This window comes from Rutidosis leptorrhynchoides, chromosome 2 (genome assembly GCF_046630445.1).
Source record: "Rutidosis leptorrhynchoides isolate AG116_Rl617_1_P2 chromosome 2, CSIRO_AGI_Rlap_v1, whole genome shotgun sequence".
Lineage (NCBI taxonomy): Eukaryota > Viridiplantae > Streptophyta > Magnoliopsida > Asterales > Asteraceae > Rutidosis > Rutidosis leptorrhynchoides.
The window spans coordinates 280,791,634-280,815,265 of NC_092334.1; positions in this window are offsets into that span (position 1 = coordinate 280,791,634).

The window sequence follows — 23,632 nt, forward strand, 5'->3', positions numbered from 1 at the left end:
ACAACTCAAACTATATATATTTTGGAATCAACCTCAACCCTGTATAGCTAACTCCAACATTCACATATAGGGTGTCTATGGTTGTTCCGAAATATATATAGATGTGTCGACATGATAGGTTGAAACATTGTATACATGTCTATGGTATCTCAAGATTACATAATATACAATACAAGTTGATTAAGTTATGGTTGGAATAGATTTGTTACCAATTTTCACGTAGCTAAAATGAGAAAAATTATCCAATCTTGTTTTACCCATAACTTCTTCATTTTAAATCCGTTTTGAGTGAATCAAATTGCTATGGTTTCATATTGAACTCTATTTTATGAATCTAAACAGAAAAAGTATAGGTTTATAGTCGGAAAAATAAGTTACAAGTCGTTTTTGTAAAGGTAGTCATTTCAGTCGAAAGAACGACGTCTAGATGACCATTTTAGAAAACATACTTCCACTTTGAGTTTAACCATAATTTTTGGATATAGTTTCATGTTCATAATAAAAATCATTTTCTCAGAATAACAACTTTTAAATCAAAGTTTATCATAGTTTTTAATTAACTAACCAAAAACAGCCCGCGGTGTTACTACGACGGCGTAAATCCGGTTTTACGGTGTTTTTCGTGACTCCAGGTTTTAAATCATTAAGTTAGCATATCATATAGATATAGAACATGTGTTTAGTTGATTTTAAAAGTCAAGTTAGAAGGATTAACTTTTGTTTGCGAACAAGTTTAGAATTAACTAAACTATGTTCTAGTGATTACAATTTTAAACCTTCGAATAAGATAGCATTATATGTATGAATCGAATGATGTTATGAACATCATTACTACCTTAAGTTCCTTGGATAAATCTACTGGAAAAGTGAAAAATGGATCTAGCTTCAACGGATCCTTGGATGGCTCGAAGTTCTTGAAGCAGAATCATGACACGAAAACAAGTTCAAGTAAGATCATCACTTGAAATAAGATTGTTATAGTTATAGAAATTGAACCAAAGTTTGAATATGATTATTACCTTGTATTAGAATGATAACCTACTGTAAGAAACAAAGATTTCTTGAGGTTGGATGATCACCTTACAAGATTGGAAGTGAGCTAGCAAACTTGAAAGTATTCTTGATTTTATGTAACTAGAACTTGTAGAATATATGAAGAACACTTAGAACTTGAAGATAGAACTTGAGAGAGATCAATTAGATGAAGAAAATTGAAGAATTAAAGTGTTTGTAGGTGTTTTTGGTCGTTGGTGTATGGATTAGATATAAAGGATATGTAATTTTGTTTTCATGTAAATAAGTCATGAATGATTACTCATATTTTTGTAATTTTATGAGATATTTCATGCTAGTTGCCAAATGATGGTTCCAACATGTGTTAGGTGACTCACATGGGCTGCTAAGAGCTGATCATTGGAGTGTATATACCAATAGTACATACATCTAAAAGCTGTGTATTGTACGAGTACGAATACGGGTGCATACGGGTAGAATTGTTGATAAAACTGAACGAGAATGTAATTGTAAGCATTTTTGTTAAGTAGAAGTATTTTGATAATTGTATTGAAGTCTTTCAAAAGTGTATAAATAAATATTAAAACACTACATGTATATACATTTTAACTGAGTCGTTAAGTCATCGTTAGTCGTTACATGTAAGTGTTGTTTTGAAACCTTTAGGTTAACGATCTTGTTAAATGTTGTTAACCCAATGTTTATAATATCAAATGAGATTTTAAATTATTATATTATCATGATATTATCATGTATGTATATCTCTTAATATGATATATATACATTAAATGTCTTTACAACGATAATCGTTACATATATGTCTCGTTAAAAAATCATTAAGTTAGTAGTCTTGTTTTTACATATGTAGTTCATTGTTAATATACTTAATGATATGTTTACTTATCATAGTATCATGTTAACTATATATATATATCCATATATATGTCGTCATATAGTTTTTACAAGTTTTAACGTTCGTGAATCACCGGTCAACTTGGGTGGTCAATTGTCTATATGAAACATATTTCAATTAATCAAGTCTTAACAAGTTTGATTGCTTAACATGTTGGAAACATTTAATCATGTAAATATCAATCTCAATTAATATATATAAACATGGAAAAGTTCGGGTCACTACAGTACCTACCCGTTAAATAAATTTCGTCCCGAAATTTTAAGCTGTTGAAGGTGTTGACGAATCTTCTGGAAATAGATGCGGGTATTTCTTCTTCATCTGATCTTCACGCTCCCAGGTGAACTCGGGTCCTCTACGAGCATTCCATCGAACCTTAACAATTGGTATCTTGTTTTGCTTAAGTCTTTTAACCTCACGATCCATTATTTCGAAGGGTTCTTCGATGAATTGAAGTTTTTCGTTGATTTGGATTTCATCTAACGGAATAGTGAGATCTTCTTTAGCAAAACATTTCTTCAAATTCGAGACGTGGAAAGTGTTATGTACAGCCGCGAGTTGTTGAGGTAACTCAAGTCGGTAAGCTACTGGTCCGACACGATCAATAATCTTGAATGGTCCAATATACCTTGGATTTAATTTCCCTCGTTTACCAAATCGAACAACGCCTTTCCAAGGTGCAACTTTAAGCATGACAATCTCTCCAATTTCAAATTCTATATCTTTTCTTTTAATGTCTGCGTAGCTCTTTTGTCGACTTTGGGCGGTTTTCAACCGTTGTTGAATTTGGATGATCTTCTTGGTAGTTTCTTGTATAATCTCCGGACCCGTAATCTGTCTATCCCCCACTTCACTCCAACAAATCGGAGACCTGCACTTTCTACCATAAAGTGCTTCAAACGGCGCCATCTCAATGCTTGAATGGTAGCTGTTGTTGTAGGAAAATTATGCTAACGGTAGATGTCGATCCCAACTGTTTCCGAAATCAATAACACATGCTCGTAGCATGTCTTCAAGCGTTTGTATCGTCCTTTCACTCTGCCCATCAGTTTGTGGATGATAGGCAGTACTCATGTCTAGACGAGTTCCTAATGCTTGCTGTAATGTCTGCCAGAATCTTGAAATAAATCTACCATCCCTATTAGAGATAATAGAGATTGGTATTCCATGTCTGGAGATGACTTCCTTCAAATACAGTTGTGCTAACTTCTCCATCTTATCATCTTCTCTTATTGGCAAGAAGTGTGCTGATTTGGTGAGACGATCAACTATTACCCAAATAGTATCAAAACCACTTGCAGTCCTTGGCAATTTAGTGATGAAATCCATGGTAATGTTTTCCCATTTCCATTCCGGGATTTCGGGTTGTTGAAGTAGACCTGATGGTTTCTGATGCTCAGCTTTGACCTTAGAACACGTCAAACATTCTCCTACGTATTTAGCAACATTGGCTTTCATACCCGGCCACCAAAAATGTTTCTTGAGATCCTTGTACATCTTCCCTGTTCCAGGATGTATTGAGTATCTGGTTTTATGAGCTTCTCTAAGTACCATTTCTCTCATATCTCCAAATTTTGGTACCCAAATCCTTTCAGCCCTATACCGGGTTCTGTCTTCCCGAATATTAAGATGCTTCTCCGATCCTTTGGGTATTTCATCCTTTAAATTTCCCTCTTTTAAAACTCCTTGTTGCGCCTCCTTTATTTGAGTAGTAAGGTTATTATGAATCATTATATTCATAGATTTTACTCGAATGGGTTCTCTGTCCTTCCTGCTCAAGGCATCGGCTACCACATTTGCCTTCCCCAGGTGGTAACGAATCTCAAAGTCGTAATCATTCAATAATTCAATCCACCTACGCTGCCTCATATTCAGTTGTTTCTGATTAAATATGTGTTGAAGACTTTTGTGGTCGGTATATATAATACTTTTGACCCCATATAAGTAGTGCCTCCAAGTCTTTAATGCAAAAACAACCGCGCCTAATTCCAAATCATGCGTCATATAATTTTGTTCGTGAATCTTCAATTATCGAGACCTTGCTTTGATGCGTCACAATAAATCACAAAATCATCATTCCCTTCAGGCAATGACAATATAGGTGCCGTAGTTAGCTTTTTCTTCAATAACTGAAACGCTTTCTCTTGTTCATCATTCCATTCAAATTTCTTCCCTTTATGCGTTAATGCAGTCAAGGGTTTTGCTATTCTTGAAAAGTCTTGGATGAACCTTCTGTAGTAACCAGCTAGTCCTAAAAACTGGCGTATGTGTTTCGGAGTTTTTGGGTTTCCCACTTTTCAACAGTTTCTATCTTTGCCGGATCCACCTTAATACCTTCTTTGTTCACTATGTGACTGAAGAATTGAACTTCTTCCAACCAAAATGCACACTTTGAAAACTTAGCGTACAATTCTTCCTTCCTCAATACTTCTAACACCTTTCTCAAATGTTCACCGTGTTCTTGGTCATTCTTTGAGTAAATAAGTATGTCATCAATGAAAACAATGACAAACTTGTCAAGGTATGGTCCACACACTCGGTTCATAAGGTCCATGAACACAGCTGGTGTATTAGTTAAACCAAACGGCATGACCATAAACTCGTAATGACCGTAACGTGTTCTGAAAGCAATCTTTGGAATATCATCTTCTTTCACCCGCATTTGATGATACCCGGAACGTAAGTCAATCATTGAATAAAAAGACGAGCCTTGTAGTTGATCAAATAAGTCGTCGATTCTCGGTAGTGGGTAGCGGTTCTTGATGGTAAGTTTGTTCAACTCTCGGTAGTCGATACACAACCTGAATGTACCATCTTTCTTCTTGACAAACAAAACAGGAGCTCCCCACGGTGATGTGCTTGGTCGAATGAAACCACGCTCTAAAAGTTCTTGTAATTGGCTTTGCAGTTCTTTCATCTCGCTGGGTGCGAGTCTGTAAGGAGCACGAGCTATTGGTGCAGCTCCTGGTACAAGATCTATTTGAAATTCAACGGATCGATGTGGGGGTAATCCCGGTAATTCTTTCAGAAATACATCGGGAAATTCTTTTGCAATGGGAATATCATTGATGCTCTTTTCTTCAGTTTATAATTTATCGATGTGTGCTAGAACAGCATAGCAACCTTTTCTTATTAGTTTTTGTGCCTTCAAATTACTAATAAGATGTAGCTTCGTGTTGCCCTTTTCTCCGTACACCATTAAGGGTTTTCCTTTTTCTCGTATAATGCGAATTGCATTTTTGTAACAAACGATCTCTGCTTTCACTTCTTTCAACTAGTCCATACCGATTATCACATCAAAACTCCCTAACTCTACTGGTATCAAATCAATCTTAAATGTTTCGCTGACCAGTTTAATTTCTCGATTCCAACATATATTATCTGCTGAAATTAATTTACCATTTGCTAATTCGAGTAAAAATTTACTATCCAAAGGCGTCAATGGACAACTTAATTTAGCACAAAAATCTCTACTCATATAGCTTCTATCCGCACCCGAATCAAATAAAACGTAAGCAGATTTATTTTCAATAAGAAACGTACCCGTAACAAGCTCCGGGTCTTCCTGTGCCTCTGCCGCATTAATATTGAAAACTATTCCGCGGCCTTGTCCATTCGTGTTCTCCTGGTTCAGGCAATTTCTAATAATGTGGCCCAGTTTTCCACATTTATAACAAACTACATTGGCATAACTTGCTCCGACACTACTTGCTCCTGCATTACTCATTCCGACACCATTTGTTCCTTTCGTTCTATTAACCCCTGGTCCGTAGACCTCACACTTCGCCGCGCTATGACCATTTCTTTTACACTTGTTGCAAAATTTGGTGCAGAACCCCGAGTGATACTTTTCACACCTTTGGCATAGCTGCTTCTGATTGTTGTTGTTGTTGCGGTTATTATTGTTGTTGGGATGATTGTTGTAGTTGCTGTTGTTGTTGTTGTTGTTGTTGTTGTTGTTGTTGTTGTTGTTGTTGTTGTTGTTGGGCCGTTTGTTGTAGTTGCGATTGATGTTGCGATTGTTGGGATAATTGTTGCGATTATTGTTGTAATTGCTGTTGTTGTTGTATTGGTGATTCTTATCACCGTTTTCATCTCACTTTCTTTTGACTTGCTTCACATTGGCCTCTTCAGCAGTCTGTTCTTTAATTCTTTCTTCAATCTGGTTCACTAGTTTGTGAGCCATTCTACATGCCTGTTGTATGGAGGCGGGCTCGTGTGAACTTATATCTTCTTGGATTCTTTCCGGTAATCCTTTCACAAACGCGTCGATCTTCTCTTCCTCATCTTCGAATGCTCCCGGACACAATAGGCACAATTCTGTGAATCGTCTTTCGTACGTGGTAATATCAAATCCTTGGGTTCGCAACCCTCTAAGTTCTGTCTTGAGCTTATTGACCTCGGTTCTGGGACGGTACTTCTCGTTCATCAAGTGCTTGAATGCTGACCACGGTAGTGCGTACGCATCGTCTTGTCCCACTTGCTCTAGATAGGTATTCCACCATGTTAACGCAGAACCTGTGAAGGTATGCGTAGCGTACTTCACTTTGTCCTCTTCAGTACACTTACTTATGGCAAACACCGATTCGACCTTCTCGGTCCACCGTTTCAATCCGATCGGTCCTTCGGTTCCATCAAATTCCAAAGGTTTGCAGGCAGTGAATTCTTTGTAGGTGCATCCTACACGATTTCTTGTACTGCTAGATCCAAGGTTATTGTTGGTATGTAGCGCAGCCTGTACTGCGGCTATGTTTGAAGCTAGAAAAGTACGGAATTCCTCTTCATTCATATTCACGGTGTGTCGAGTAGTCGGTGCCATTTCGTTCAAAATAGTCAAATGGAACAAGTTAATCATACAGAATATTAAGAGTAGTTAATAGTATTTCGTAGCATAATATGAACTCATTTATAAAAGCTTTTTCTTCATATTAGCGTTTTATAAGTTTAAATTCGGGTAGTACCTACCCGTTAAGTTCATACTTAGTACTACTACAATTCTATATGAAAAACTGATTATAATAATATTTCGCGTTCAAACTTTTACACAATATTTTACAAACTTACAATACCGCTTATTTTAAATATAGCATGAAATATAGCACACAATAAATTTGATACAAGATGGTTGTGAAGATAATTCTAGCTAGTACACAAGTCGTTCAGCAAAGGCAATAAAGACACGTAATTCATACGTCCAGAAACAAGTTATGCATTCTGGTTTTACTAGGATTACTTCCCATCCTTGGTCTTGTGGAACATAACCGTTATGGCCGTTGATAAGACAGCGTGTTGTAACGTCGTCAAAGGGACGAGGGTTACGTAATGTCCAACAGTCCCGTAACAATCTAAAAACCTCATTTCTTACCCCAATTACCGACTCCGTTACTTGTGGGAACGTTTTGTTTAAAAGTTGTAGCCCGATGTTCTTGTTCTCACTTTGGTGAGAAGCGAACATTACTAATCCGTAAGCATAACATGCTTCTTTATGTTGCATGTTAGCCGCTTTTTCTAAATCACGAAGTCCAATATTCGGATATATTGAGTCAAAATAATTTCTAAACCCATTGCGTAAAATTGCATTTGGGTTCCCCGCAATATATGCGTCAAAGTAAACACATCGTAACTTATGGATTTCCCAATGTGATATCTCCCATCTTTCGAACGAAAGCCTTTTATAAACCAAGGCATTCTTGGAACGTTCTTCGAATGTCTTACAAACTGATCTCGCCTTAAATAGTTGTGCCGAAGAATTCTGACCGACTCTAGACAAGATTTCATCAATCATGTCTCCGGGTAGGTCTCTTAAAATATTGGGTTGTCTATCCATTTTGTGTTTTTATACTGTAAAATAGACAAGAGTTAGATTCATAAAAAAAATACTTATTAATACAAGCAATTTTTACATATATCATAAAGCATAAGCACACTATATTACATATATTACACCACACGAATACAACTATCTTATTCCGACTCGCTTGTTTCTTCTTCTTCGGTTTTGGTTCGTTTTGCCAAGTTTCTAGGGATATATGATGTTTCCCTAATACGAGCCGTCGTTTTCTACATTGGTTTAGAAAAACCTGGTGGTTTAGAGGTTCCCGGGTCATTGTTACAACTTAAGGACTTCGGGGGTTGACGATACATATAAAGTTCATCGGGGTTGGAATTAGATTTCTCTATTTTTATGCCCTTTCCCTTATTATTTTCTTTTACCTTTTTAAATTCAGTTGGGGTAATTTCTATAACATCATCGGAATTCTCGTCGGAATCCGATTCATCGGAGAATTGGTAATCCTCCCAATATTTTGCTTCCTTGGTGGAAATACCATTGACCATAATTAACCTTGGTCAGTTGGTTAAGGATTTTCTTTTACTTAACCGTTTTATTATTTCCCCCACCGGTTCTATTTCTTCATCCGGTTCCGATTCTTCTTCCAGTTTCGATTCTTCTTCCGATTCCGACTCTTCTTCCGGTTCCTCTTCGGGAACTTGTGAATCAGTCCACGAATCATTCCAATTTACATTTGACTCTTCATTATTATTAGGTGAGTCAATGGGACTTGTTCTAGAGGTAGACATCTATCACATAATATCAAACGCGTTAAGAGATTAATACATCACATAATATTCACATGTTAAAAATATATAGTTTCCAACAAAATTTGTTAAGCAATCATTTTTCAAGTAAACACGGTCGAAGTCCAGACTTACTAATGCATCCTAACAAACTCGATAAGACACACTAATGGAAAATTCTAGTTCTCTAAGACCAACGCTCGGATACCAACTGAAATGTCCCATTCTTATTGATTAAAAACGTTCCATATTAATTGATTTCGTTGCGAGGTTTTGACCTCTATATGAGACGTTTTTCAAAGACTGCATTCATTTTAAAACAAACCATAACCTTTATTTCATCAATAAAGGTTTAAAAAGCTTTATGTAGATTATAAAATATTGATAATCTAAAATATCCTGTTTACACACGACCATTACATAATGGTTTACAATACAAATATGTTACAACAAAATAAGTTTCTTGAATGCAGTTTTTACACAATATCATACAAGCATGGACTCCAAATCTCGTCCTTATTTAAGTATGCGACAGCGGAAGCTCTTAATAATCACCTGAGAATAAACATGCTTAAAACGTCAACAAAAATGTTGATGAGTTATATGTTTAACCTATATATATCAAATCATAATAATAAACCACAAGATTTCATATTTCAATACACATCCCATACATAGAGATAAAAATCATTCATATGGTGAACACCTGGTAACCGACATTAACAAGATGCATATATAAGAATATCCCCATCATTCCGGGACACCCTTCGAATATGATATAAATTTCGAAGTACTAAAGCTTCCGGTACTTTGGATGGGGTTTGTTAGGCCCAATAGATCTATCTTTAGGATTCGCGTCAATTAGGGTGTCTGTTCCCTAATTCTTAGATTACCAGACTTAATAAAAAGGGGCATATTCGATTTCGATAATTCAACCATAGAATGTAGTTTCACGTACTTGTGTCTATTTTGTAAATCATTTATAAAACCTGCATGTATTCTCATCCCAAAAATATTAGATTTTAAAAGTGGGACTATAACTCACTTTCACAGATTTTTACTTCGTCGGGAAGTAAGACTTGGCCACTGGTTGATTCACGAACCTATAACAATATATACATATATATCAAAGTATGTTCAAAATATATTTACAACACTTTTAATATATTTTGATGTTTTAAGTTTATTAAGTCAGCTGTCCTCGTTAGTAACCTACAACTAGTTGTCCACAGTTAGATGTACAGAAATAAATCGATAAATATTATCTTGAATCAATCCACGACCCAGTGTATACGTATCTCAGTATTGATCACAACTCAAACTATATATATTTTGGAATCAACCTCAACCCTGTATAGCTAACTCCAACATTCACATATAGAGTGTCTATGGTTGTTCCGAAATATATATAGATGTGTCGACATGATAGGTCGAAACATTGTATACGTGTCTATGGTATCTCAAGATTACATAATATACAATATAAGTTAATTAAGTTATGGTTGGAATAGATTTGTTACCAATTTTCACGTAGCTAAAATGAGAAAAATTATCCAATCTTGTTTTACCCATAACTTCTTCATTTTAAATCCGTTTTGAGTGAATCAAATTGCTATGGTTTCATATTGAACTCTATTTTATGAATCTAAATAGAAAAAGTATAGGTTTATAGTCGGAAAAATAAGTTACAAGTCGTTTTTGTAAAGGTAGTCATTTCAGTCGAAAGAAAGACGTCTAGATGACCATTTTAGAAAACATACTTTCACTTTGAGTTTAACCATAATTTTTGGATATAGTTTCATGTTCATAATAAAAATCATTTTCTCAGAATAACAACTTTTAAATCAAAGTTTATCATAGTTTTTAATTAACTAACCCAAAACAGCCCGCGGTGTTACTACGACGGAGTAAATCCGGTTTTACGGTGTTTTTCGTGTCTCCAGGTTTTAAATCATTAAGTTAGCATATCATATAGATATAGAACATGTGTTTAGTTGATTTTAAAAGTCAAGTTAGAAGGATTAACTTTTGTTTGCGAACAAGTTTAGAATTAACTAAACTATGTTCTAGTGATTACAAGTTAAACCTTCGAATAAGATAGCATTATATGTAGGAATCGAATGAAGTTTTGAACATCATTACTACCTTAAGTTCCTTGGAAAAACCTACTGGAAAAGAGAAAAATGGATCTAGCTTCAACGGATCCTTGGATGGCTCGAAGTTCTTGAAGCAGAATCATGACACGAAAACAAGTTCAAGTAAGATCATCACTTGAAATAAGATTGTTATAGTTATAGAAATTGAACCAAAGTTTGAATATGATTATTACCTTGTATTAGAATGATAACCTACTGTAAGAAACAAAGATTTCTTGAGGTTGGATGATCACCTTACAAGATTGGAAGTGAGCTAGCAAACTTGAAAGTATTCTTGATTTTATGTAACTAGAACTTGTAGAATATATGAAGAACACTTAGAACTTGAAGATAGAACTTGAGAGAGATCAATTAGATGAAGAAAATTGAAGAATGAAAGTGTTTTTAGGTGTTTTTGGTCGTTGGTGTATGGATTAGATATAAAGGATATGTAATTTTGTTTTCATGTAAATAAGTCATGAATGATTACTCATATTTTTGTAATTTTATGAGATATTTCATGCTAGTTGCCAAATGATGGTTCCTACATGTGTTAGGTGACTCAAATGGGCTGCTAAGAGATGATCATTAGAGTGTATATACCAATAGTACATACATCTAAAAGCTGTGTATTGTACGAGTATGAATACGGGTGCATACAAGTAGAATTGTTGATGAAACTGAACAAGGATGTAATTGTAAGCATTTTTGTTAAGTAGAAGTATTTTGATAAGTGTATTGAAGTCTTTCAAAAGTGTATAAATACATATTAAAACACTACATGTATATACATTTTAACTGAGTCGTTAAGTCATCGTTAGTCGTTACATGTAAGTGTTGTTTTGAAACCTTTAGGTTAACGATCTTGTTAAATGTTGTTAACCCAATGTTTATAATATCAAATGAGATTTTAAATTATTATATTATCATGATATTATCATATATGTATATCTCTTAATATGATATATATATACATTAAATGTCTTTACAACAATAATCGTTACATATATGTCTCGTTTAAAAATCATTAAGTTAGTAGTCTTGTTTTTACATATGTAGTTCATTGTTAATATACTTAATGATATGTTTACTTATCATAGTATCATGTTAACTATATATATATATCCATATATATGTCATCATATAGTTTTTACAAGTTTTAACGTTCGTGAATCACCGGTCAACTTGGGTGGTCAATTGTCTATATGAAACATATTTCAATTAATCAAGTCTTAACAAGTTTGATTGCTTAACATGTTGGAAACATTTAATCATGTAAATATCAATCTCAATTAATATATATAAACATGGAAAAGTTCGGGTCACTACAGAAGGTCCGAAACCAACAAGACCAATTCCCTCGTAACCGAAATACCTAAATGTACCAACTTTAGCACTCAAACGCATTTTAACTCGTGTTTCGCTTGAAAACCCATTTTGACCCTTTACATTGTCAAATTCTCACATTTACAAGTTTGGACTCCAAAACGCCACCAACACAAGTTTATACTCTAATTAACTCATTTTAAGTTTATAAACCTCACACAATCGACAATCGGTCCATTATCCCCAACAAACCCTAATTTTGACTCTATTCAAAATTAGTCAATTAAATGAGCACAAAAGGCTTCCATCACTTCAATAATCACTAAATACTAGTGATTACACTCATTTGCAAGTCTCACATGAGTTAAACTTGCTCACCAAACCTGAAACCCGCCTACAACACCAATACACCCGAATCCTAGTTATCATCTTCCATTAACAACTAGTGGGGTTCCATTTATGAACATACAATCAAAAACCCCTAAATATGAAAATGAAACACAAGAACGAATTTCGGATAGAAGACTTACCACTAGTATCAATTTGTAGCTAAGAATGAAGAGAACAAGATTGTCTCTTGCACCAAAGATCAAATCACGAATCTTCACACCCGATTTGCACTTTGAATCTAGGAAGGTTTTATGTTTTGGGAGAGAAATTAGAAAGAAAAGAGAAAATAAAATGATAAATGGAGTGAGTGGACCAGAAATGAGCACATAAACTGATCCACACATTAAATGACCATAATACCCTAGTCAAACCCTTAAAATTACAAAAATTCGGAACCAACACCCAGAAGCGCCGCGCCGCGGCCTTCTTTCTCTCGCGCCGCGACCACAAGCGTGGTCTGAAGTCATTTTTTCGGGCTCCTGATCCTGGATTGCTTGATTATCCGCGCTGCGAACCCACTGGGCCGCGCCACGACCTAGTGTGGGTTTTGACCAATACATGAACCCCAACACACTAACACGTCTCGTACCCTTCATACACTAGACGTACATACTCTCTAGAACATGTATAACAACCCTTCGATCACTTTCGTACTCTTCTTACATACATGCCACATATATACTTACTCGAAATACCTATATATATATATATATATATATATATATATATATATATATATATATATATATATTCTTGAACGCTTCCATAAACTCGCCATGCATACACACATTCATAACTTCACGTCACAACTCGAATAATATCTCGTTAAGTCCATCCTACGCCCTATATATATATATATATATATATATATATATATATATATATATATATATATATATATATATATATATATATATATATATATATATATTCGTTATACGTCATACGTGCTCTTCATATATACATCGTACGAATAAACGGGTCTTACAACTCTCCTCCACTTATTTCGATCACGTCCTCATGATCCTAGTCACTTAACCAATCCGAACCTACACGCTATGGTTCTCAAACAATCATTCTAATCCGACTTCCACCACATTTCTCATTAACCCGAAGATTAATCCATTAACTAAATACACCACACATTCTGAGATGTGCAATACACACAACATCCGAAGTCTATAACGATCACTTAGAATACACGGAATCGCCACGTATTCTTCCAACTCCTCTAGGCAATTCTTCTCAAAGAGTCACCTTTAACAACTAAATTGTCACACGTGATTTATTAAAATCCACAAACCCGAGCATAAGAACTTGCTCAATCCCTCACATGGGGAAAACTCAACCAATCTCGTATCGAGATATCAACTCCTAGCGTACCCATACCAAGTACATTGCTAGTAACAACCATATACCAAAATAAAGTCAACCGTCTAACCGATGAAGACCGAATAAAAGCGAATCCTTACGGCTAATGCGCAACTACTGCAAATACGTGAATAAAACACGACTATTGCATCATAATTCTACACCAAAATGGCCGAAACAACCCGAGCCTACATATGGATTACTTTTGTTTATATATTAAAACATTTCATTAAGTATGTAGGTTACTTAACTTGATCCCCGAATGCTTTTACGACCGTTGGTGTCACTTGACGTTTGAAACGAGCTATGTACTTGGTACACGTTTAACTTTGGTCATAATCGGAATATTATGACTATGTAATACTAATTGTTATTTTATAATAACAATTACTTGGGTTTTTAGATGCTTAATTATGCTTGGTAATTTACTAGAACACACTAGTTAGTCTTGTTGGACTTTCTACCTTGTTGGAATTTAGCCCACCCTACTCTAGCTAATGGACTATTTAATTTTAACAATTTTAATAAGTTTATGACCCATATAAATGCAAGACAAAAACCCATTTATTAGAGGGAACATACTAGCATTTTTGTTAACCATAATCACAATTTTTGCATGGGATCCCAACATAAGCACCAACTTTAGACAACCATTAACCAAAAAGCAAAAGTTATCTCCCTCCTTGTTTCCCTAAACCCACGGCTAAGCACCCCTTTTTCCCTAATACCACTCAAACCTCACCCATTTTACACTTGATCTCATTCACAAATTACACACACTTACTCTCTAATTCTCTCTCTAGTCTTTCTCACTCTAAAAAGTGTAAGTTTTAAATTTTCTTCTTCTTCTTCTCTTCTAAATGTCGACATCATCATCATCATCATGCAAGGATCTAGCTTTTTAGCTTTTTGATCTTGTTATGTCTTGTAGATTCAAACTTGAGTTTGAATCCTTCAAGAACATGAAAGATTCAAGCTTTCTAGCTTTGAATCTTCATTTACTTTTTAGATCTAGGTTTTCTAGCTTATGATTCTTTTATTTTATTATAAAGATAAAAAATTTGATGGAATTTAACAAGTTTCCTTAACAACATGTTCTTATAGTTAACTTGATCATTAAACCAATTTAATGTAGTTAAAACAAACGGAAGCATAATGTAAAGTTCATGTTAACATGTTAAGCAATAAGGTTAAATTCCATATTAATATCAAGTCATGGATAAATACTTACATATATAACAAGTAAAAGAAGAAGATTTTACCTCCTTTCTATGTTGAGTAGTGGGCTGAATTTGGACAGCTGAATGCTCCAAGGAATGATGGTGAATGAAAGCTCCAAAACTATGAAACCTCAAGAGATAATACCCCAAACTTTACCCAACACCTAATACTATGGTTAAGATTTATTGACACTTGAAGATAAGCATTCAAACAAACCCAAGAACTCCCTCTTCTCACCAAAACTTTCGGCCAGAATGCAGTAAGTAAGGAAAGAGAGTGTTTTTGCATGTATATTACTTGAACTTTGAATGCATGTCCTCTTTATTTGGTCAAGCATTAAAACCAAAGGACTTATGGCATATATTGGAAGTAACATCAAGCATGGGGTGGTCATCTTGGGCCTCCCAAAACCGTCCCCCATGAGGGATTAATAAAAAAAATGTAACTTCCAATTTTTTTATAAAACTTGTTACAAATAATGCCATGCATTTGTTACTTACATTTTATAAATCCTTTTATAAAATGTATCACAACATAACTATTTAATCTTATAAATAATTAAATCCTTATCATATAAATTATCCAAATAATTTATCTCAAGTAATAATATTTTAGAAAATCGATTTTCTAAAGTCCAAGTGTCACGTATTTATTTAACGACCCAATCGTTAAGATTAAATACATATAAGGTGTTGGTAAGATTGTTATTGGGTATGACCCGACTTGGATCATAACATAGTGGCCACGTTAATTTAATATGTCTCTCGGGCATACAAAATACCTTCAATCTCCCACTTGTACGAGAAACATAAGAAATTAATGCAAGTGATGGATACCACCTAACGACCGTCCATCACCCCCAATATGTTATGACTTTGTGCCATTCATTTACATCATCCTTTTCGAGTTCCCATCTCGAATATGAATAGGTGAATCTTTTCATTATATCCTTTCGTCCTAGATGTCATGTTAAATCCAAGAGATACAGAGTGATCACTCTCTTTTAGATTTAACTTTATTAGGCCTTAGACATCTGACTCTCAACGAATAAGAGGGACAAATTCCATCTTGACTACATGCGACCTAAATATATACTTTGTATTATACCCGAGCTCTTCCTTATGAACTACCATATTTCAGAATAGCGAAGGAAAGAATCAAGGTACAATACTTGGTAAATATCCGAATCCAATATGTATATCAGTTTAGAGGATACAATGATATTCGCCTTTACTCAAGATTACATGTGATCAACCACAAAGGCTCCATTTAGTAAGTCTTGAGGGCGGGTCTTCCAATATTTGTATCCCACAACTATCTACGAACCTTGGTAGCAACCTTGCCCCACATTTATCCCGTGAATGTATACCAATCTAAGTTCGTAATAGTCTAAACCTCACACTTGTTCCTACAAATGTGATCGACTACGGAATTTAGAATAATTACTTATTCATGGATAAAATATGCAAAATAGGAACATAACTCAAAATAAATTAATGCCATAATTATATTAATGAGTTTGAACAATTTCGTTCCGTTACAATACTTAAAATAGATCATAACCAATCACTAGAATATCGAAGCCCTAATGCACTAACAGGCCCTTGATGTTTTGTACCATGTAAGAGCTTCGTGAGTGGATCCGCTATATTAAGATCTGTGTGAACTTTGCGAATACATATCTTTCCCTTTTCAACTTCATCCCTTATGTAGTTGAATCTTCGCTCAATGTGACGGGTCTTTTGGTGAGTACGAGGTTCCTTGATTTGAGCAATCGCACCCTCGTTGTCACAAAAGATCTCAAGAGGGTCCTGAATGGAAGGGACTACTCCTAAGTCGTCGATGAATTTCTTCCTCCATGCAGCTTCCTGAACTGCCAATGAGGCAGTAATATACTCCGACTCTGTAGTGGATGATTCAGCAACATCCTATTTTGAACTCTTCCAAGAGACCGCACCTCCATTTAATACGAAGACATAACCGGATTGTGATCGAGAATCATCTCGATCAGTTTGGAAACTCGCATTCACGTAACCTTTTACAGCGAGTTCCTCCTCACCAGACCCATATATTAGAAACATATCCTTAGTCCTGATAAGGTATTTCAATATACTTTTGACAGCAATCCAATGACTGTTTCCTGGGTTATTCTAGTATCTACTTGTTAGGCTAAGAGCGCATGACACATCCGGTCTAGTGCATATCATTGCATACATGATTGACCCAATAGCAGATGCGTACGGGACTTTCTTCATTCTCTCTTGTTCATCTTTTGTGGTAGGGCACTGAGATGAACTAAGAAGCGTTCCCTTTTGAATAGGTACCAAACCTTTCTTAGAGTTCACCATCTTGAACCTTTTCAAGATCTTTTCAATGTATGCACTTTGATTCAAACCTATCAGTTTCTTGGATCTATCCCAGTAGATCCCAATCCCCAAAACGTATTGTGCTTCTCCAAGATCCTTAATGAAGAAGCATTTATTTAGCCAAGTTTTAACACCTTGCATTACCGGGATATCATTTCCAAATAACAATATATCATCCACATATAGTACAAGGAACATGATAGTGCTCCCACTAGATTTCTTATATACACAAGCTTCATCACCATTTTTAATGAAGCCAAATTTCTTGGCCTCCTTATTAAAACAATGATTCCACATTCTAGATGCTTGTTTCAATCCGTAGATTAACTTCTTTAACTTGCATACCTTTTTAGGATATTTCGGATCAACAAAACCTTCAGGCTGAACCATATAGACATCTTCCTCAAGATGTCCATTTAGGAAAGCGGTCTTGACATCCATTTGCCATATTTCATAATCATAATGAGTAGCAATGGCAAGTAATATCCTAATATACTTTAGCATTGCCACTGGCGAAAAAGTTTCATCATAGTCAACCCCTTGAGTTTGAGTCAAACCTTTTGCTACAAGTCTAGCTTTATATGTATCCAAGTTTCCATGTATGTGGGTTTTTATTTTGAAAAGCCATTTGCAATCAACTAGCCTTGAGATAGTTGGTTGTTCAACAAGTTCCCAAACTTGATTGTCATACATGGATTGCATCTCAGCGTTCATGGCTTCCTGCCATTTATCTTTATCAATACTTGATAAAGCATCTTGGTTTTGTTGGTTCATCCAAATCAACCACATAGCAACCATCCATGAGAAACCCATATCTCTCAGGTGGATTACTAATCCTACCAGATCTGTAAACGTCTTGTGTATTTTGATCATCCATTTGATCACTCTCAACATTTTCATGTTGAGTGCTAGTGTCAACCAATTGTATATCATCTACTTGATCTTGAACCTCTTCAAGATCTATCTTCCTTTCACTATTTCCTTCCATTAGGAACTTAGTTTCATGGAATTCAGCCTTTCGAGCAACAAATACATTTTGCTCGGTTGGATCATAGAAATAGTATCCCATATCATCCTTGGGATATCCTACGAAGATACACTTCATGGATCGAGCATTCAACTTATTAGGGACGTAACGCTTAGGTTAAGCTTCACATCCCCATACCTTTAAGTATGATAGAGATGGAGGTTTTCCAAACCACATCTCATGAGGAGTTCGTTCCACTTTCTTGGTTGGGGCCATATTTAGAATATGAGCCGCGGAGCATAGATAATAACCGCAAAATGATAGAGGCAATGAGCTTCTAGCCATCATAGATTGAACCATATCCATTAGGGTTCGGTTCCTCCTTTCGAAAACTCCATTAAGTTGGGGTGTTCCAGGAGGAGTGAGTTGCGATGTAGTGACCCGAACTTTTCCATGTTTATATATATATTAAATGAAATTGTTATTTTACATGATTAAGTGTTTCCAACATGTTAAGCAATCAAACTTGTTAAGACTTGATTAATTGAAATAGGTTTCATATAGACAATTGACCACCCAAGTTGATAGGTGATTCACGAACGTTAAAACTTGTAAAAACTATATGATGACATATATATGGTTATATATATAGTTAACATGATATTATGATAAGTAAACATATCATTAAGTATATTAACAATGAACTACATGAAATGTCCCGTTCTTATTGATTAAAAACGTTCCATATTAATTGATTTCGTTGCGAGGTTTTGACCTCTATATGAGACGTTTTTCAAAGACTGCATTCATTTTTAAACAAACCATAACCTTTATTTCATCAATAAAGGTTTAAAAAGCTTTACGTAGATTATCAAATAATGATAATCTAAAATATCCGGTTTACACACGACCATTACATAATGGTTTACAATACAAATATGTTACAACAAAATAAGTTTCTTGAATGCAGTTTTTACACAATATCATACAAGCATGGACTCCAAATCTTGTCCTTATTTAAGTATGCGATAGCGGAAGCTCTTAATAATCACCTGAGAATAAACATGCTTAAAACGTCAACAAAAATGTTGGTGAGTTATAGGTTTAACCTATATATATCAAATCGTAACAATAGACCACAAGATTTCATATTTCAATACACATCCCATACATAGAGATAAAAAATCATTCATATGGTGAACACCTGGTAACCGACAATAACAAGATGCATATATAAGAATATCCCCATCATTCCGGGACACCCTTCGGATATGATATAAATTTCGAAGTACTAAAGCATCCGGTACTTTGGATGGGGTTTGTTAGGCCCAATAGATCTATCTTTAGGATTCGCGTCAATTAGGGTGTCTGTTCCCTAATTCTTAGATTACCAGACTTAATAAAAAGGGGCATATTCGATTTCGATAATTCAACCATAGAATGTAGTTTCACGTACTTGTGTCTATTTTGTAAATCATTTATAAAGCCTGCATGTATTCTCATCCCAAAAATATTAGATTTTAAAAGTGGGACTATAACTCACTTTCACAGATTTTTACTTCGTCGGGAAGTAAGACTTGGCCACTGGTTGATTCACGAACCTATAACAATATATACATATATATCAAAGTATGTTCAAAATATATTTACAACACTTTTAATATATTTTGATGTTTTAAGTTTATTAAGTCAGCTGTCCTCATTAGTAACCTACAACTAGTTGTCCACAGTTAGATGTACAGAAATAAATCGATAAATATTATCTTGAATCAATCCACGTCCCAGTGTATACGTATCTCAGTATTGATCACAACTCAAACTATATATATTTTGGAATCAACCTCAACCCTGTATAGCTAACTCCAACATTCACATATAGAGTGTCTATGGTTGTTCCGAAATATATATAGATGTGTCGACATGATAGGTCGAAACATTGTATACGTGTCTATGGTATCTCAAGATTACATAATATACCATACAAGTTGATTAAGTTATGGTTGGAATAGATTTGTTACCAATTTTTACGTAGCTAAAATGAGAAAAATTATCCAATCTTGTTTTACCCATAACTTCTTCATTTTAAATCCGTTTTGAGTGAATCAAATTGCTATGGTTTCATATTGAACTCTATTTTATGAATCTAAACAAAAAAAGTATAGGTTTCTAGTCGGAAAAATAAGTTACAAGTCGTTTTTGTAAAGGTAGTCATTTCAGTCGAAAGAACGACGTCTAGATGACCATTTTAGAAAACATACTTCCACTTTGAGTTTAACCATAATTTTTGGATATAGTTTCATGTTCATAATAAAAATCATTTTCTCAGAATAACAACTTTTAAATCAAAGTTTATCATAGTTTTTAATTAACTAACCCAAAACAGCCCGCGGTGTTACTACGACGGCGTAAATCCGGTTTTACGGTGTTTTTCGTGTTTCCAGGTTTTAAATCATTAAGTTAGCATATCATATAGATATAGAACATGTGTTTAGTTGATTTTAAAAGTCAAGTTAGAAGGATTAACTTTTGTTTGCGAACAAGTTTAGAATTAACTAAACTATGTTCTAGTGATTACAAGTTTAAACCTCCGAATAAGATAGCTTTATATGTATGAATCGAATGATGTTATGAACATCATTACTACCTTAAGTTCCTTGGATGAACCTACTGGAAAAGAGAAAAATGGATCTAGCTTCAATGGATCCTTGGATGGCTCAAAGTTCTTGAAGCAAAATCATGACACGAAAACAAGTTCAAGTAAGATCATCACTTGAAATAAGATTGTTATAGTTATAGAAATTGAACCAAAGTTTGAATATGATTATTACCTTGTATTAGAATGATAACCTACTGTAAGAAACAAAGATTTCTTGAGGTTGGATGATCACCTTACAAGATTGGAAGTGAGCTAGCAAACTTGAAAGTATTCTTGATTTTATGAAACTAGAACTTTTGGAATTTATGAAGAACACTTAGAACTTGAAGATAGAACTTGAGAGAGTTCAATTAGATGAAGAAAATTGAAGAATGAAAGTGTTTGTAGGTGTTTTTGGTCGTTGGTGTATGGATTAGATATAAAGGATATGTAATTTTGTTTTCATGTAAATAAGTCATGAATGATTACTCATATTTTTGTAATCTTATGAGATATTTCATGCTAGTTGCCAAATGATGGTTCCCACATGTGTTAGGTGACTCACATGGGCTGCTAAGAGCTGATCATTGGAGTGTATATACCAATAGTACATACATCTAAAAGCTGTGTATTGTACGAGTACGAATACGGGTGCATACTAGTAGAATTGTTGATGAAACTGAACGAGGATGTAATTGTAAGCATTTTTGTTAAGTAGAAGTATTTTGATAAGTGTATTGAAGTCTTTCAAAAGTGTATAAATACATATTAAAACACTACATGTATATACATTTTAACTGAGTCGTTAAGTCATCGTTAGTCGTTACATGTAAGTGTTGTTTTGAAACCTTTAGGTTAACGATCTTGTTAAATGTTGTTAACCCAATGTTTATAATATCAAATGAGATTTTAAATTATTATATTATCATGATATTATCATGTATGAATATCTCTTAATATGATATATATATACATTAAATGTCTTTACAACGATAATCGTTACATATATGTCTCGTTTAAAAATCATTAAGTTAGTAGTCATGTTTTTACATATGTAGTTCATTGTTAATATACTTTATGATATGTTTACTTATCATAATATCATGTTAACTATATATATAACCATATATATGTCATCATATAGTTTTTTTTTTTACAAGTTTTAACGTTCGTGAATCACCGGTCAACTTGGGTGGTCAATTGTCTATATGAAACCTATTTCAATTAATCAAGTCTTAACAAGTTTGATTGCTTAACATGTTGGAAACATTTAATCATGTAAATATCAATCTCAATTAATATATATAAACATGGAAAAGTTCGGGTCACTACAGTACCTACCCGTTAAATAAATTTCGTCCCGAAATTTTAAGCTGTTGAAGGTCTTGACGAATCTTCTGGAAATAGATGCGGGTATTTCTTCTTCATCTGATCTTCATGCTCCCAGGTGAACTCGGGTCCTCTACGAGCATTCCATCGAACCTTAACAATTGGTATCTTGTTTTGCTTAAGTCTTTTAACCTCACGATCCATTATTTCGACGGGTTCTTCGATGAATTGAAGTTTTTCGTTGATTTGGATTTCATCTAACGGAATAGTGAGATCTTCTTTAGCAAAACATTTCTTCAAATTCGAGACGTGGAAAGTGTTATGTACAGCCGCGAGTTGTTGAGGTAACTCAAGTCGGTAAGCTACTGGTCCGACACGATCAATAATCTTGAATGGTCCAATATACCTTGGATTTAATTTCCCTCGTTTACCAAATCGAACAACGCCTTTCCAAGGTGAAACTTTAAGCATGACCATCTCTCCAATTTCAAATTCTATATCTTTTCTTTTAATGTCAGCGTAGCTCTTTTGTCGACTTTGGGCGGTTTTCAACCGTTGTTGAATTTGGATGATCTTCTCGGTAGTTTCTTGTATAATCTCCGGACCCGTAATCTGTCTATCCCCCACTTCACTCCAACAAATCGGAGACCTGCACTTTCTACCATAAAGTGCTTCAAACGGCGCCATCTCAATGCTTGAATGGTAGCTGTTGTTGTAGGAAAATTCTGCTAACGGTAGATGTCGATCCCAACTGTTTCCGAAATCAATAACACATGCTCGTAGCATGTCTTCAAGCGTTTGTATCGTCCTTTAGCTCTGCCCATCAGTTTGTGGATGATAGGCAGTACTCATGTCTAGACGAGTTCCTAATGCTTGCTGTAATGTCTGCCAGAATCTTGAAATAAATCTGCCATCCCTATCAGAGATAATAGAGATTGGTATTCCATGTCTGGAGACGACTTCCTTCAAATACAGTCGTGCTAACTTCTCCATCTTGTCATCTTCTCTTATTGGTAGGAAGTGTGCTGATTTGGTGAGACGATCAACTATTACCCAAATAGTATCAAAACCACTTGCAGTCCTTGGCAATTTAGTGATGAAATCCATGGTAATGTTTTCCCATTTCCATTCCGGGATTTCGGGTTGTTGAAGTAGACCTGATGGTTTCTGATGCTCAGCTTTGACCTTAGAACACGTCAAACATTCTCCTACGTATTTAGCAACATCGGCTTTCATACCCGGCCACCAAAAATGTTTCTTGAGATCCTTGTACATCTTCCCCGTTCCAGGATGTATTGAGTATCTGGTTTTATGAGCTTCTCTAAGTACCATTTCTCTCATATCTCCAAATTTTGGTACCCAAATCCTTTCAGCCCTATACCGGGTTCC